The sequence below is a fragment of the Protopterus annectens genome, chromosome 7.part0 (assembly GCF_019279795.1).
Source record: "Protopterus annectens isolate FY-2018-M chromosome 7.part0, PAN1.0, whole genome shotgun sequence".
NCBI lineage: Eukaryota > Metazoa > Chordata > Ceratodontiformes > Protopteridae > Protopterus > Protopterus annectens.
Genome location: NC_056739.1, coordinates 1,042,802,578 through 1,042,821,755, shown reverse-complemented (window position 1 = coordinate 1,042,821,755; position 19,178 = coordinate 1,042,802,578). Strand labels below are relative to the sequence as shown.

Below are 19,178 nucleotides of genomic sequence, written 5' to 3'. Positions count from 1 at the left end.
TCATTTGCATCTTATTTGATTCATCAGAAAAGACCCATGAGGGCTGCTCATTATTCTCTGTCTACCGTGTGCTTCACTGAAATCTCTGAAAATTTGAATTCACTGTTGTTCTTTTTCTTGTCACATTTTAAAACTGCATCTAGATATTCACTAGTGTAAAACATTTGTCCTTCACTCTATTATAAATATTGCTCTTATAAACTTAGAAAGCTGATAGAATAACAGGCTGTGCATTAGTATGCATTTCCTGTAGGAAATGAAGTCTGAAATTCAAATGCCCATCATTATTTAATGATTTCAGTCCTCAGTGATTTGCCAGAGAACCACACATTTTATGAGAAACAGATCTAAAATATGAGACAAAAAACTGGACATTTTATGAACCTTTGGACAGTTGAGCAATATGGACACAGCCACAATACACATACATACATACATACAGTTACCTTAATACCCAGTACGGGAACCCCCCAGGGAGGGGTGAAGTGGCATATGCTACTCACTCCCACTCCTCTACCCAGCTCCTCCAGCCATGCCATTAATCAACTACAGGCAATCTGGGTTACAGTCAGGGTTCCATCTTTCATACAACAGAGCTGGGTTTTCAGATATTTAATAAACTTTATTAGGGACGCTAAAACTAAGCCTGATTTTGCACAATACCTTATCAAGACGTACAGCTTTATTAATCATTCATCTATTTTTCTACTTTCCGAATATTAAACTCAAATGTTGTTCCTAAAATTAAAAACGCAGTACAAATTCTGTGCTACTGCTCTACATCAGCAAGAATATTCTAACAAAATACTTTTGAATTGTTTTTTTATATACATAAATGAGGGAACTGTGGTACATGTTTCTTTTAGACAGAAATACTAACCAGTATTACAATATGTAGAGATTGTGACACCCGTGCCCAAGCCCAGCAATCAAGGAGCCTCAATCCTCACCACTAACACCAGAGAGGGTGTCTCATATGAGAGGAAAGGATAACAAATACATACAGTAAAGTGCAATTTCCCTTAAGAGCATACAGAGATCACAATCAGTCCAGGGCTGATCACTCCCTTGCTCCCCAGGTCCCCAGTAAGACTCCCCACTGGCACAGCTACAGGGTCCAGATTTCAGCCAGCTGGGCAAGCTAAAATCTCCAGCACCCTCTCTGTCCAACCAGTGCTTCGTGCCCCTGCCCAAGTAGCTGACACACACACACGCGCGCACGCACACACACACACACACACACACACACACACACACACACACACACACACACACACACACACACACACACACACTGTGAGATAGTTTATACAACCACACTGACACTTCTGGGGAAGGCTGGCACAGGTGCCCCTTTTACCCAGACTATATGGTAGTACCCTGCCACCACCCAGCTAATAATTATCAGCTACTCAAAGGCCCTTAAAAAGGTGTCCAGTTATTACTGTGCAATATTATTATCCAAATGATGTGTGACTAATCAGTCAAGGCTTATTTGAAGTGATTTGGACAGTAAACTCTATAAATATGCAATGTACTCTAGAGCTTAACATATCTCTACACAAACCAGCCACAGTTAAAAGGTTTTAAAATAAGGCTGAAGTTTCTGCAGTGCCCACACCATGGCTAGACATTCCTTTTCTACAGCTGCATAGCATTCCTGCCTGGGTTGGAGCCTGCAACTGAGATAAACCACTGGGTGCTCTTCCCCCTCTGAAGAAATCTGGCTAAGTACAGCCCCCACCCCATGGTTCAAAGCATCCACCTGCACACCAAATTCTTTGCTGTAACTGGACTGGCTAACACAAGGGGTCCTTTCAAAGCTTCTTTAAGCTTCTGGAATGCCTGCTCACATGCTGGGGTCCACACTACCTTATCTGGCCTGTTCTTCCTTGTTAGGTCTGTGAGGGGAGCAGCTATGATACTATAACTGGGGACAAACTTTCTGTTGTACCCTGCTGTCCCTAAAAATGCCCTCACCTGCTTTTTAGTAAGAGGTGCAGGCCATGCCTGAATGGCTTCCACTTTGGCAGGTTCTGTCCTTATCTCACCACTCCCCTCCCCTCTCTATGTCCTAGGTAGGAGACCTCCGCCATACCCACCTGACATTTGATTGGCTTAATGGTCAACCCTGCTCTCTGTAGTATGCCCAGCACCTCCCTGACATGCTGAAGGTGAGCTGGCTAGGAATGGCTGTAGATGGCAATATCATCTAGGTAAGCAAGGGCAAACCCTCCTGCTCCTGCTAGGATATTATCTACCAGCCTCTGGAAAGGCGCTGGGGCATTCTTCATCCCAAAGAGCATCTTTGTGAACTCATACAAGCCAAAAGGAGTCACAAAGGCTGACTTCTATCTACACTGGGAGTCAAGGGCACTTGCCAGTAACCCTTGGTAAGCTCAATGGTTGTAAGATACTTAGCCCCACCCAGCTGCTGTAGGGCCTCATTTGTCCTTGGCATGGGGTAAGCATCTGTCTCTGTGTGATATTTAATTTCCTGTAGTCCAGACAAAACCTGGTGCTGCCATCCTTCTTTGGCACCAGCACCACTGGGGAGGTCCAGGGACTGTTGGACTCTTGAATCACCCCTAGTTCAAACATCTCCTGTACCTCCTCCCTCAGAGTCTGTTTGACTCTCTCAGGCACTCTATAAGGGGCCTGCTTAATAGGCCTTTGGGGTCCTGTATCCACCTGGTGCTGCACCAGGTGGGTGCACCCTGGTTTCCCAGTGAACACGTCCCCAAATACTTGCAACACCGCTCGTATTTCTTGAACCTGGGTAGGAGATAGCTGTTGGGACATTGCTACCCCTTCCACTGAGGTGTCAGCTTTAGCCTCACTGAGGTGATCAGTCCCCAGATCTCCCTCAGACTCCTCCTGCAATCCACTACAAATGCACAGCACAAGGGCCTCCCTATCATGGTAAGGTTTCATCATGTTAACATGGTACAATTTGTGCCCCTGCCATCTACCTAGCAGTTCCACCATGTAGTTAACATCACTTACATTTCTTACCACCTTGTAGGGTCCCTTCCAAGCTGCTTGCAGCTTGTTGTGTCTGACAGGAATGAGAACCATTACCTGCTGCCTCACAGCATACTCTCTAGCTCGAGCATTCCTGTCATACCACACTTTTTCTGTTGTTGGGCTTCTTCCAGGTTCTCCTGGTCCAAGCCCATGAGTTCCCTGAGCCTTGCCCTGAGGTTTAGGATGTATGCCACAACAGACTCCTTGTGAGACTCACACTCACCTTCCCACTCATCTCGAATTAAATATAGAGGTCTCCTCTCCCTAGGACCATACAGCAACTCAAAGGGTGAAAAACCTGTAGATTCCTGGGGAACTTCTCTGTAAGCAAACAACAGATGGGGCAGATATTTGTCCCACTCCCTCTTAAATTGATCTGCAGATGCCCGTAGCATGGACTTGATTGCAGAGTTTAATCTCTCAACAAGACCATTAGTCTGGGGATAGTAGGGGGTGGTCTTCCTGTGCTTCATCCCACAGGACTTCCACAGGTCTGACATGAAATTGGCACCTCTGTCAGTCAGTATTTCTTTTGGGAAACCTAGCCTGCTGAAAATCTCTAAAAAAGCATTTGCCACCTTCTCTGCCTCAATGGAGGACAAAGCCACTGCCTCACAGTATTGTGTAGCATAATCCACTACCACTAGGATATACTTTTTCCCTGTGGAACTTGGGTACTCAGAGGACCCACAATATTCATAGCTACCCTCTGAAATGGCTCCTCAATTACAGGCAAAGGCAGCAAAGGAGATCTCACCATGTCTCCTGCCTTGCCAACCTTTTGGCACTGCTCACAGGTCTTGCAGTATCCTGTTACATCTCTGGAAATTCCAGGCCAATAGAAGTTCTGCATAATATGCCTCGTTGTACATTTTATGCCCATATGACATGCAAAGGGAATATCATGGGCTACGGCTAGAAGCACCAGATGGTAGGCTCTAGGCACTACCAACTGCTGTACTCTCTCACCTTCTAAACCTCCCTAAGGGGTCCACTCTCTGTATAGTAACCCTTTGTCCCAGTATACAGATCCTCCTTTCCTTGAGAATCAGGTGCCTCCCTAGCTACCTGCCTCAGGCCTTGCAATGTAGGGTCTGAGAGCTGAGCCTGTCTCAACTCCCTCCATGTAACCCTTCCCAGCTTCCCTTCCACAGGAAGTCTGACATCCTCTGACAGTGGTGCCTCACTGTCAGCCTGGGTACTACTACTCACCTCTACCTTTGCAGTCACTCTGTCCAAGGGACCATCAGTACCCACAAGCAGCTGTGGCTCACCTTCAGGCTCACTGCTACAGGGTAGCTCCCTCCCTGAAGTAACCACCTCACCAGTCCTGGCTGCAAGTATGCAGTCTGTCTGGGTCACCCCCAGGCTACCAGACCCACATACTTGTCTCCTAGCCTCACTGTTTGTAACTGCATAAGCACATGGTACTGCCTCATCCAAATCCTTCCCTCTCAGGACATCTGCAGGATGGTAGTTTAGTACCCCTGTTGTCTCAAGACAACCTACTATTGGTATTTTGTCTTTCCCATTTACTGGCTCCCTCACCTTTCGTTCCCCACCTTGCCTCTGTGGACACTTATATGCCACATGGCCCCACTGGTTGCATTCAAAACATTTAACCCTAGCTCCTGGACGTGTACCAGGACTAGTGGCTTCCCCTGTTACTGGCAGATTCTGTTGTGGCAGTCTGTGCTGCCCACCATGGGTTCCTTTAGATCCATGAGCAGTACTGGGGATCCCTTTTCTGTGCAGGGCTGCCCTACTTGCCAGGTATAGGTCTCCTTTCTTCCCCAACTCATCTGAAGTAGCACATTGTCTATCAGCTAACCAGATCCTCATGTCCTCAGGAAAAGTGGGCTTCTTATCTCACCAACAGATCTGCCAGCCCTTCAAAAGTGGTGACCTGACATCCACTCACCCACTTATGGAAATAAGTGCTCATTTCAGCAATATATTCACACACACTTTCATCTGCCTTGCATCTATGCTCACAAAACATGTTTCAGGTGTTAGCTTAAACAGTTCTAAAAGACTATTTTTTACAGCAGTATAATCAAAAAATGCAACGTCAGACATTTTGGACAGAACAGTTACAGCTTTACCATGGAGTAAGGGGGTCAGGAACTGTACCCAGAGCCCTTGGTCAACTTCATATTGTTTACATACCCTCTCAAACATATGAATGAAACTATTACAATTATCCCCCTCTTTAAACTGTGGAATAAATTTACTGACCTTTTGTGCTTCAGGAGTCCAGTTACTCCCTTCTCCATTACCTCTATGACTCTGGCAAAGAGTCAGCATCTCCTTCTCATGCTGCCACTGCCTCTCTTGTTCCTCAGCTTGCAGACGTAACAGTTTCTCATTCTCCTCAGCCTGCAAACATCACAGTCTATCATTTGCTTCTAATTCCAAATGCCTGGCCTCCAACTCAAGTCTCTTTAGCTTCAGCTGGATTTTTAAGTCCACTGCAGAAATGTTGAGCTGTCTATTCTCTGAGGGAATTATATCTCCACTGCCAGTCTGACTGTCCTCCTGGTGGCTGTTTTCTGATGCAGCTGTAACCAAGGCTGTAATCAGGTCTGCCTTAGTCAGGTTTCCATGCACCAGTCCCCTAGCCTGGCACACCTCCATCAGCTAGCTCCTTGTCAGCTTTCTGTACTCCTCTGCTGACATGCTGTCTGCTCACCCTGACTAACTAAGCTAACAAAAGAAATAAAACAATTGTGATCTGAAATCTTTCACAGCGTGGCTGTTTTAGAGTACAAAACACATTCAAAGCTCACTGTACACAAGATACAGGATTCACACTACCCACACCACTACACACCAGTTAGTATTTGGCAACTAATTAATATGTGATGTGGATATCCCACCACTGCCAAACACAAATGTGAGGATATCCCAACCACTGCCACCACAAATGTGAGGTGTATATCCCAACCACTGCCACCACAAATGTGACACCCGTGCCCTGGCCCAGCAGTCAAGGAGCCTCAATCCTAACCACAAACACCAGAGAGGGCATCTGATATGAGAGGAAAGGATAACAAATAAATACAGTAAAGTGCAATTTCCCTTAAGAGCACACAGAGATCAGTCAGTCCAGGGCTGGTCGCTCCCTTGCTCCCAGGTCCCCAATAAGACTCCCCACTGGCACAGCTATAGGGGCCAGATCTCAGCCAGCTGGGCAAGCTAAAATCTCCAGCACCCTCTCTGTCCAACCAGTGCTTTGTGTCCCTGCCCAAGTAGCTGACACACACACACTTTGAGATAAGAGTTTAGAAAACCACACTGTCACTTCTGGGGAAGGCTGGCACAGGTTCTCCAGCTGTGCCCCTTTTACCCAGACTATATGGTAGTACCCTGCCACCACCCAGCTAATAATTATCAGCTACTCAAAGGCCCTTAAAAGGGTGTCCAATTATTACTGTGCAATATTATTATCCAATTGGTAAGTGTGACTAATCAGTCAAGGCTTATTTGAAGTGACTTGGACAGTAAACTCTACAAATATGCAATGTACTCTAGAGCTTAACTTATCTCTACACAAACCAGCCACAGTTAAAAGGTTTTAAAATATTTAATAATAAATAATTAAAACCACAAGACAATACTTTCTACTATACAGTGCTAGTCAAACGTTCAGAGATCACACAGAAATACTTAAAATAATTCATTTGTGCAGTTCTAACATCACAGAAAACATTTTGTCTAATCTTTCTAGTTCTTGCTATTCCTAAAAGAAAACACAAGTCCAAGATAACTTACATAAGAGAACAAGCAGAGTGCTGTGAGTTGGATGATCAAGACAAAATGCTTAATGCTTTCTGATTCTCTCTGTTTAAATTGAAATTGCAGTTCTGATAAACATTAAATCATTCTTTCACTTTCCTGGAGTTCTCATGCTACACATTAACTGCATTTACATTCTTAACATCTCCTTTTTGTTATATTGCAGCTGGTCAGGAACAGAGCAATAAAAATATATTTGCATGTTTAAATCTAGAAATTCAACTCTTGGTTAAAACAATAGAAATAATTTATTCATCTAGACTTTTCGGCACCACTGCCTGCTTCAAAAGGTCACTACATGCTTTACTTTGGTCAATAGCATGCACTGTTGTCACATTTATTTCCAGTTCCACATGTAACAGTATTTCTTTACATTTAAGACAACAAGCCTGTAGTTTACATTCATATTTACAAATGACAGAATTATCTGCAAAATTCTATCTGGCTAGGCTGGCAGCCTTCACCCTTCTCTACCAGTCTTCACAGAGACATCTTGTGGTAATGAAATGCATGTGCAGAAATACAGACTGCGTATGAAAAGCAGAAGGGCTCTCAAAATTTATTAGCAAGTTTTATTTTATATATATTTTCTCTGTACTATTGTATGCTTGACTCAAATGACTCAATTTAATAATATTTTGTTAGAATATTTTTGCTAATACTGTCTGGTAATGTAGAACTGCTGTATTTCAGGTTACAACTGGAAACTGTGTGTACCCCATTTTGCATGGTGAATGGAAGAATATTGGAAACAGAATTTGCCTTAAAGTCAAAAATTTTTTTTCAGGACAAAGTCCCACTTTTCATTATCCTTAGTTCTGAATATTCAGCTCCAAAGTCTCTGAATTTATACTTCAGCCATTTGTCCAGCAACATACACAAGTCATCCTGAAAAGAATATCCTACTGATGCCCTAAATGTATGTATCTATACACACCACGTACATACATATGCATAGAAATACAAAACGCACACATGTACATGTACACAACATAAACAAAATGAGTATGCATATAAGATGCGCTCATGTGAGGTGCCATTGCCGTTATCCTTCTCATATACCCTTCTTATCTTTTTGCTTTACAGTCCCCAGTAAAGAAGAGTTGTTACTGTTGTCTGTCAACTCGTAGCTCTGGAGGTTGGTTACACCCTCCACATGCTGCCTTGATAGAGTTTACATGCTCTCACCATGTCTGCATGGACAGAGATGAAGTTTAGACTACAGGGCTTCTTTTTCTTCATCTTTCAGCTTTTCCTGGTTAGGGGTCGCCACAGCGGAACACCTGTCTGCTCATGAGTGGCAGTAGAGTTTTTTTTGCAGTGCCAAGTTGCCAGCCCTACGCCCAACCTTCCCCAGAAAGCAGGCACATGCATGTACTCACACCTAGGGCTAATTTAGAGTGTCCAATCCACCTACAGCATGTCTTTGGGATGTGGGAGGAAACCGGAGTACCCAGAGGAAACCCACACGACCACAGGGAGGACATGCAGACTCCACACAGAAGGCACCCCAGCCGAGGATCAAACCGGAGAACCTCTTGCTGTGAGGCATGTTTAGACTACAGGGCTACTCCAATAAAATGTTCACTGTTGATTTTTTCATCCTGATTCTCAGCTATAAATGAATCTTTGACTCACTGGCATCAACTTAACAAATGAACCAAGTCCCTAAAAGTAAATAAGTAGATGCATGGAAACTGGAATCATACTTCCAGAGTAGAACAGAGGTCAGCCAGATGTACATTTCCTTTCTCACAATACATTCTTTAATCAGAAGACCAGATGGTAACAGGCAGCAAGGGAGAAATGACATTTTCTGTCCTCACTGTACTAGCACTGTAATCCTTAATTTAATTCTGAGCCTCACATTAGCTGTAGCCCTAATTTTGGCCATGATCATGCTATCCTTGCACTAATTCCAGTTATCCTAACCTACTTCACTGTTATCCCTACTACAAGTCAAATTATAGCCCTTCCTCTTAACACATTAATAATGTCATGTTTAAGCAATAATCTTGCCAATGTCACTTATAATAATGTTAAACCTAAATATTAGTCTTACAGCAGTTCTAACCCTTAACATAACATTTTGAGTCTGAGCACTGAACTAACCTTAACTTTCATTGTCTTTAATTTTAACTCCAGTGTTACTCCTACTGTAATTCTAACCTTAGCTATAAGTTTAGTTGTAACTATAAACCTAATAACATTTTTGCTTCTGTAAAGAAACATAAAAGTCATGATCATGAGTAGGACTATAAGTGAGATCAGTGGGTTGAACTTGGGTTTACAGTTTGGATTAAGTTTAATGTCATGGTAGAAACTACAGTAAGGCTTTCAGGGCTAAGGTTAGTTGTAGGATTAGGCAATGTTGTCATTTACAGAATGACTAGCCCATATAGGTAGCCCATTATTTTGACTAATGCATAAGATACTACTATTTGTAATCTGTATTCTTTTTTATCATTTTCCTATATCCCCTTATAGTTGTTATATGCCTACTTCATGCATTCCTGAAATTCAACAGTTTTGGGTTCCACAACATTCTAAGGAAGACTGTTCCATGTTATCTAGAAATTTCTTTGCAGAGAAAAAAATCATAACTCATATTTGAGGTAGTTTTCTCTAGTTTCAACTTGTGCTCCATTAGCACCAGTGGCAAGTGGGGATGAAGCTCTGACAATTACTCAGGTGACCCAAGTATGATTACTAGCTTGCATGCTTGACAGAGATAGAAAGATGGATATAAGCACTCATTCTGGGGTGGGAGAGTGCATGCTGACATGGGTGGATCTCTTGTTGAGCCCTGGTAGAGACCAGGACAGAGAGTGAGAGAAAGAGAGGGGGAGAGAGAGAGAGAGACAGAGAGATCGCCAGGCCTGGGTAGTTGGGTGAACTAAAGAGGCATGACTGCCCTTGGTCCCAGACCTCACAGGCCACATCTCATTGCTCACCCAGCCTTCCAATGAAAATATCAGCAAGTTGGATGGAATAAGACTTAATAAAAAACAAGTTACCAGCAAATGTGATGCTACCATCTACTGACTCTGTCCTGTGCCCTTCTCCTGACTACCAATGACAGCTACAGTCAGATGCATTATAACAGCCAGATGCTGCTATTCCCAATTCCTTTCCATCCCAGCAAACGGTATCAGGGAGGAATGGGAAACATGGGCAGCTGATGGTTAACTTGGTCTCAGTTACTCACATGTATCTTTTCCTCTGAAAAAAATGTTGCCCTCTGTGACTTTAATATTTTTCCTGAGGAACTCAAACAATTCTGTTCTGTCTTCACACCTTTCTTTCTTACCCTGGCACCATTTTTGCACTTTTCTTTGCACAGACTCAGTTCTGCGCGTTCCTCTGCAATCAGGTTATTTTGTAACATAAGATAATGAGCTCAATGCCTCTCCTCTGTCTTCTCCAAGTTCAGCAATTATTTACTGGGTGATCTTCATTACTGATGTTTTTGACCTCAGAATAATACAGATATTGGGTAACCACAAAACATGACCAATGTGGAGAGCACAGTAAAGTTTCATTGTTTTAAGCTTTGCGGTTTTTGCAGCCTTGATATCAAACTTCTAATAGAAGAGTTGATTTTCAAACTTTTTATATAGGACTACAGTAAATACCATAAAACGTATCAAGAATCACACTCTTCCCTGCTGCTGCATCATGGAATTGCTGTCATAAAATAATTAATGAAAAGACCAACATAAAGCATTTGGCTTTTGCAAAACTTTTAAAGTTTGATCTTTGTAGAAAGGGGTATAATTTGCTGGTTTAGAACACGGCTGTATTTGGAAAACATTTTGTTTCATTCCCTCCCCACCTTCCCTGCTATTTATTTATCAGAGGAACTGATTTTTTACTACAGTCTTAATCTTTTAAGCCTGTTAAAAACACTGTATACACTATGAGCATGGAACTGAATAAAATTTAATTTAATCTGATCAACATTACATTTGATTTCTTGTAGTCAAGCATAGAAGCTTTGTTTGCATCAAACCCCAGCTTAAGGTCATCTTCTTTCTTCTCTTCTATGCTGAATAATTAAGGCAGTTTATGTACCCTGGCTGCCAATTAAGGCAGAATTTATTAGCTTTGAATCAAACTTTCCACTGTTTGAGCAGCTCAAGTTACTGTACTAAGTCACAGTGAAGTGCAATAGTTTTGTCTCTCTTGTTTTTATTATTTAATATAAACCGACTTGATTTAGTTGCTGGCTGCGGATTAATTTAAGTCCTTGAAGCAAATATCCCTGTCTGAACTGGCAATGTTTAGCTAACTGAATGTACAGCATTTTTGACTCTACACCTGCTATTGCTAAATATGCCTAGCCAATCTGCTACAAACTGCAATCGGCTTGTTTTACTGAGCATCAAAGATGTATTCTGAATCCTACACAAACATCAGCCTGTCTGGACTGCAGCCAGTCATGAAACATCTAATTACACTATGAGGCTACTTGGCTTTTGAAACAGGGTGATTACCTCCTAAATGAATTAAAATTATTGTGAGTGAACAGGGCTGTTCTCTTGTTTTCTGCCTCCTTGAATTTTGGCACATTTTTTCAACTCAGATTTGAACCATTAAGTCAGTTATGACCAGTCAGTCAAAATAATGGTCACTGTGAATTGTGAACTTTTAATTATCTTTTAACTCTCTGGTTAAGGATGGTGTTCATTTGTTGGGTATTCACCCCAACCATACCATGGCAAGAATGACACATTTTCCTACTCTGCTGCTACTGAGATGAACTGCCAATATTTTCTCATTGAAATGAAGAACATAAAGTTTTTTAGTACATAAACACCACTGAATCTCATCCTACCACCATCAAGAGTGCTCATTTATTTGGAGAAGAAGGATTATAGCCACATGAGCCATTGCAAACAAATAACCCATTCATCTAACAAACTAACCAGTTACTGTAATTCTAACATGCTCTTAATTAAGCTAACATAATTATCTTAGCAAAAGGGGGAATATCATGTTTAGTTGCATGTTCTAAAGCCTGCAAGCTCTGTTTGTATAGCAGCCCATTTTAAGGTCTCTAAAATGCAATCTCCTTTTCTCTGAAATGTTTATTGCTCCCTGTAGGGAGCATGGTAAACTACTTAAATAGTTCTTCTTGACAGTAAAGCAAACACGGAGGATGTGCCTTCATTCATATGGCTTCACTTTCCACCAAAATGTGACCCTCCTACTCTTTTCTAATACTTAGTGTCATCTAGTCTCTATGTGTCACTAAGGCAGCAGTGTTGGCATTACTTCTTGAAAGTTCCCTCACGGTGGTAAGAATTTGTTTATACTGTCCATGAAAGTGGGAACATTTCTTGTTGCAGAAGTCATCTGTTTTGTGTTTTGACAACACAGAGAGTAATCTCAAATCAGGCAACTGTTCACCCAGGAGAAGATGAAATTGCTTAGGTTTAGGACAACTTCTTTAGCTTCCACCACCTGCAGGGTAAGCAGAAGGGATCCATAAAAGAAGACTGCTCAGTCACAGTACCAGCTGCTGAACTGCACCTCTGTTTTAGTACAAGTGCTAATTAATTACTGCCATCTATCTGCAGATTCATGCCTAGGGACTGACATATTCCACATCCACTACAATTAGTCTGCACCACAGGGAATGAATTTCTGTGAGGATGATGTTACCCATGGTAGATGCCTATATACAGGTTATATTAATGTGAGGAAAGTGGCATGCCAGCAGCAACCAGAGAAACTTGACAAGCTAGAAATCCACAGCAAAGTGGCAAGGAATGGTCAAGATGACAGCAGATTCCCATCTTTTTAAAGTCTTTATCTGCCCTCATAGTTACTGAAATTCTAAGATATTTTTCCATAATCCACTGCTAGGCTTTCAGAGGTCAGACCTTTCTTAGGCTGGAATCTTACTTAACTAAGCCTCTTTGCCATGGCATACCTCAGCAGGAGTATAAAACTTCAGGTGACTATGATGATCACTTAAGCATATCAGCTTCTTCATCAAAACTATGTCCCTAAGGTTGTCACCTGTCCATCTTTGTGCATGACAGTCCTTATTTGGGCAGTTGTCTTCTTCACAAAAAAAAAAAAAAAAAAAAAAAAAAACACAGAAAAATGGTAAATGTCCTGAGATTTCAGGTTAAAAATATTTCTTAAATTTTCTTTGACTTTTTTTGTATCAGAAATGGATAAATAGCCTATGAAACAATATAAGCAATTCAAATCCTGTAAGAATAAGGTTTTATTTTGGTAAAAAAGTAAAACTGATTACTTTACATTGGCTGTGCATATGGTTTGTCCTACAAAATCTAACTTCCACACAAAAATGTCCCACTTTGGGCATTTGAAAAAGTGGCAACCCCAAATGTTCCAGTCTAAGGACAGGAGAAGTGAGATCTTCATTTTAGCAAAAGAGAGACAATATTGTTATCATCAGTAAGTATGCTTCTGTAGTTAGTTCTGATGTGGCTGTCAAGGAATATAATCACATTGCCCTTCGTAAATTCCTGAAAAACAAGATTCTTCTTCTTGAAAACTTCCATGCAACAGCTGGATATGATTCAAACTTCTGAAATCACAGCACTGTGAGGAGGAAAGTTGCTTGAAAGACAAACTCTGATGAGTAGATCATCACTAATACTGTTATTAAAAAAAGCACTACATATATGTGTCCTGCTTGGAGAAATTCTCAGTCCAAGCACATGTCCTTAACTATATGTTCAGTCATAGCCTCACCTCAGGCTTTGTGCCCACTGAATGACACACAGCGATAGTTATCTCACTCCACAAAGGGGGAGCCACCACAGACCCCGGGAACTACCGCTCCAATAGCCTAATGAGCCTGGATTGCAAGGCCATGGAACATATCCTCATGGAACTTATAAACAAAGACACTGGTAATCTCCAAACTCTGGACCCCACCCAGTTCGTGTTTGTAAAAGGCAGATTATGTCTCCTAAACCTGATAGACTTCTTTGAAGCAGTCACCAAAGCTGTAGATGAGGGTAAGGTGGTTCACACAGCCTATCTAGATCTCGCCAAGGCTTTTGACACCATCCCCCACTCTGGAATTATAGATAAACTCACTAAACTAGGTATAGATTCCTATGTCACAAGATGGGTTGCCAACTGGCTCACTAACAGAATCCACACTGTGAAAGTAGCAGACTCCAAATCCGACTTCAGACCAGTGACAAGTGGAGTACCACAGGGTTCAGTCATGGGTCCTCTCCTGTTTGGTATCTACTTTTCTGGAGTACAGGCTAACACAGAAGGACTTTGGCTAATGAAGTTTGCAGATGACTGCAAACTAAGAGCCATAATCAAAACTCCTAATGATGTGGACATCCAGAAAAAGAGCCTCACTGAGACAGATGCCTGGTGTCAAAGCCATGGCCTCAAGCTCAATGCCAAAAAGTGCATTGTCATCCGCTTTGGTAAAAACTCTGTACCCATGCGCTACCACATAGGTGGTAGTCTACTTAACACCAAAAGTGTGATAAGAGACCCTGGGACACAGGTGGATAGTAGTCTCTCCTTTGATAATCACATCGCCACAGTAGTCAGGAAATCCTTCTACATGGCACACCTCATCACAAAAGGTTTCTCATCCAGGAAAAAAGAGGCCATTGTTCCCTTCTACTCGTCACTCATTAGACCCATTATAGAGTACAATGCCCCTTCTGGTATGTACCTCACATGACATCTACAACATGGAAAGGCTGCAGAAATACCTCACAAAGAGGATTACCAGCCTAAAAAAGATGCCCTATGCAGACCGTTTCAAAAAACTCCAGCTTTACTCCGTCACATATCACTTACTCAGAAGCGATCTCTGCCTAACATACAAAGCTATGTCAAACCCAGAGCTGTTGGACATGCTCCACTTAAAGAAATACCAATCCCTCCAAGCTACAAGCTCTAGGGACTTAAACCTTGTCACCACAACAAACAGAACATGCTGGAGGGATAGATTCCTGTCCCAGAGACTTCCCATACTCTGGAACAAACTACCTATCTATATCAAACAAAGCTCCTCATTAGCACTCTTCAAGAAAAATCTTGATGACTGGATGGGAAATAGGAAATTCACCCCGGGGATCACCTCTGTGGCTCTGCTTGACAGGGGCACAGGAAAATAATTTTCTTGGGTGGCGAAAGCCAGGGTACCATTTTGGATAGGCTTATATAGGCCCTGGGGCCAATAGCCTAGTACCTATCTATGAACCTATATAATATTAGAACTCATGATCAAAATGACACCCATATCACAAGGGCTATGAGAGGAATTAATGACTGATGGACAGACTATTGCTCCATTAGATCTGTCACGAATATTCATTTCTTAAAGAAGCACTGAAGACATCCAAAATCAGTGCACTGTAACTTCAGCTCCACCTTCCTTAGTCAGTCACTGATTCAAGAGAACTTCCAGTAATGTCTCCAATAAAGGGTTTTGGCCATGACTGATGATGAAGGCAAGGAAGCATACTGGCAGAAGTTTAACACTGCCATCCATATTGTATGTTCTACTGCCTGCATCACCCAAATTTACCAGGACTGTTTAAATGAAAATTATACTGTGAATCAAGGCCTAATCATTTAGGAAAAATACTGCACATAAGAAGGCATCTTATACCAGCAAAAGAAGAGTCATATCAATAAGCCAAAGCCCAAGTGCATGGAAAGAGGCAATACAAAAACAGACAAAGATGTAACTCAGTACTGGCAAACAGCATACAGCTTCTTCTAAGCTGTACAGTCCAAACTCCTGTGGTGTCACTCCTCTTATATTTTATGTTGGTTTGACACTACTCAAGAAAAAGTAAGTCACTGAATAAGACTGAGGGAATACTGTCAGATATTTCTGAACTGTCATTTCTCTGTAACAACAGCCATCATTAAATCTGTCCCTCATTACCCTGAAAAATAAATCTGTTACTCATTCTCTTGCCAATCAAAAATAAGATATACCATCACGTATGCCAAGATAACCATACGCCATAATAACTGAAGCGTTTACAGATGGAAGGAGAAACTAGCTCAGTTACTAAATATGAAGCAGTGAGGAAATTTCTCAAAATCTGATTACTGCCAGCATCGTTACTATCTTCAAGAAGATAAAAAAGTGAATTGAGAGAAATTATCAAGATACATATTATTGTTAAAGGATCTCATTGTTATTACTGAAAAAATCCTGTCAGAATTGTAATGTGGATTTAGACCGTACCACTATGTAGGACAACAGACACACTTTTCCTTGCCCCATAGAACCAAAAATGTGTTAGGACCAACATTAGGAAGTATATGTGAGCTTCAGTGACTTGAGAAAGGGCTGTGTCTCCATCAATTATAAAGTCTTCTGGAATATAAAGACACAATTTGGTTGCATTATCAAATTCACTAAGAGCCTGAGACCTTTGCAAGGCCACATGACTTCCATCAGTCTCTACTGTGGTTAGGAAAGAGACTCATTCAAAATATGAAGCAAGATCCAGCAAGGGTATGCCACTGCCCTATTCCTATTGTCCACTTTTCTAACAGTAATTGTAGGCTACATTATTCTTGTTGTCTAGCTTCCTAACAATCATTGTAGGCCTCAGCAAAGCCTACCTACCAACCTGAATTGACACAGAATGTAAATGGATGGACTGAACTTCAGACATGGACAACTGCATTTAAAGATCAACGTTTCCAAGGTGTCTGTCACTGTGACAGCTGTTTAATTTTTGAACTCAGCAAAAGTGACCCTCATGCAGCGATTAATACATTTTTTATTTATTTTATTTACTCTTTGTAGACCAAGTTAGTCCCACTTGACTGGTGTCCTATTTTCAGGGGAGATCAGAGGTGGTATTCATACTTTGTTTGTTTGTGTCTTTCGGCTTTTCCCAGTTAGGGGTCGCCACAGCGGAACTCCGGTCCGCTAATGATTGGCAGTAGATTTTTACATACTGGCTTGCCGGGCCTAACGCACAACCTTCAATGAAGGAACGCCCATTCATGCATGTCGCTACACAGAAGATGCTCTAACTGAGAATCGAATGGGCAACGTCTAACTGTGAGGCGACAACGCTACCGCAGCACCACCACCGCAGTCAATAGGTGGTATTCATACTGACTAGGGGAAATTTGGCTAAGGCACCAAGGAACTTCCTCTATACTTTTTTCACCAGTAGGTGGTGCCAGAGGGCTGCTGCAGAGAGCAAGAGATAGAGATAGAGAGAGAGAGAGAGAGAGATCCAAGATGGCAAGATGGAGAAGGAGAGAGAGAAAATGCTGACAGTGACACGCAGAAAGAAAATATGAGAAGTGCTGTGACTGCAGATCATGAGGAAATCATGTTACAACAGTGCAAGGAAGAAAGGAGGCTTAGGTCTTGGAGGATTTAATGAAAAAGGATGATCTAGAAAATGGCAATGCTGTAAATTGGAGTGATGTGGTGGAATGAGTCATTGCTCAGGGTACAGAGGACAGCACTAATGTGGAATCAGAGAAGGAAAGCAATAATGTGGGTGTGGAAAATTGACTATCTAGTGCTTGTTTGGCTGGTGAAGAAACTAGCTTTAAGGGCAGGCACTGGCAACAAAGGTTTCAACAAGAAACCAGCTGGAAGCTTAACTTTTGTAGAAGCAGTAAAACAGACGGACATTTAGACTGGAAATAAAAGAAAATCACGGGAAGAAGGACAAGAGATTGAAAGAAAATGGCCAGTGGCAAGAATTAAGATTAAAACTAATGAAAAGATAAATATGTGTAAATTATTTGACAGTATAATTGTACCAGTGGGTTTAAACTGCATTATATTAGAGCACTGATATATCAACATTTTTTGTGAGGTAACGTTTTAATGTTTTGCTCTGCTAAAGAAGTTTATGTATGAAGTGGAAAAGGAAAAAAAATGACTGTCCCAAGGAAAAAATGTATTTTTTAGAATTCAGCAATGCAACTGAGAAATTAACTTACTGTTCCATTTAGAAACACTAACATTGAAGAGACTGGGCTGAAAATGTATTTTCTAACTAAAAGTAACATGTATGAAATTAAAAAAGGTTATGATGCAGGAAATGTATGGGTAGGTGAGTGGGAGGTTTGATATTTTTAAATATATGTAAAGGGAAGGTTAAGCATGTTTCAAATGTGAGCATTGTAAGATACTTGAGGCAGCCAAAAGCATGCTTTTATGTTGCTGCAGAATATCATTTCATGCAGGAATGCAAAATGAAAAGATTCAGTAAATGTGGGGAAGACAAAAGTTATGTACTTATCCTAATGATAGGTACATGTTGTCTGATTTTCTTCCAGTTCAACAAGTGGGCTGTGGATCTGACCTCACCACCAATTCTGAAGTTTCTCAGTTCCAAGGCTCTGACTCCTCTGCTACCCATAGTTTCCTTCACTCCACCAAAGTACCTCAGATAGAGTTTGCCCAATAAAAGATAATTTATAACAATGATACTATATTCAAAGCTAAGCCCTAGCAGACAGGTAATAAGCAGGACTGGAAGGCAGTCTGTTAGGAGATCTGCCTGGTCATCAGAAGCCAGGGTGTAAGTGAGGTCTGCCTGGTCATCAGAAGCCCATCTGTGTCAATATGGAAGGGGACAGCATTGTGCTATTTTATCTGGGTGGTATGAAGGAAGGACATTCCTCAGAATGGTGGAACCAAGAGAAGATCATGATCTGGACTGTACATCCAGTTTATAATAAGATACGAAAGTGTGAACGGTTGACCAAGTTGCTGCAGCACACATATCACCAATATGGAGTCTACTTATAAAAGATGTTTTTGTAGCTATTGCCCTTTGGGGTTAGCTTTAGGTTTAGATTGTAGGGACAATCCATTTTTATAACAGACAAAAGAAATACAGTTTGATAGCCATACTGAAAGAGTAACCCTGGCAACTTGTTTGTCTTTCGGCTTTTTCCCGGTAAGGGGTCACCACACAGCAGAATTCTGGTCCGCTAATGATTGGCAGTAGATGTTTTACAAAATGCCGAGGTGCCAGCTCGATGCCCAGCCTTTAACAAAGGCACGCCCATTTATGCATGCATGTCTTTCGAACGCTACCCAACCGTGGGGATGACATGCAGACTACACACAGAAGGCACTCCCAAGCCAAGCCGAGAATCTAACGGGAGAACCTCTTGCTGTGAGGTAACAATGCTACCGCTGTACCACCGCAGCATTCTCTTGGTCTTGAGAAGGCAACAAACAATTGATCAGACTTTCTAAACTGTTTAGTCCTGTGGATGTCAAGCATATGTAAAATGTATTGATCTTTGTTTGAGAATTTGGAGAAAATGTCTGGTAGATTTACTGACTGATTTAAGTTTGTTTTGGATGTCAGTTT

The 19,178-nt window shown here is 41.6% G+C and overlaps 1 protein-coding gene across 1 annotated transcript in view; it reads left to right on the top strand.

The window, feature by feature from the left end:
* Positions 1–19,178, top strand: part of DTWD1 (DTW domain containing 1) — a 98,235-nt gene that overhangs the window by 72,733 nt on the left and 6,324 nt on the right. The window lies entirely within an intron of this gene.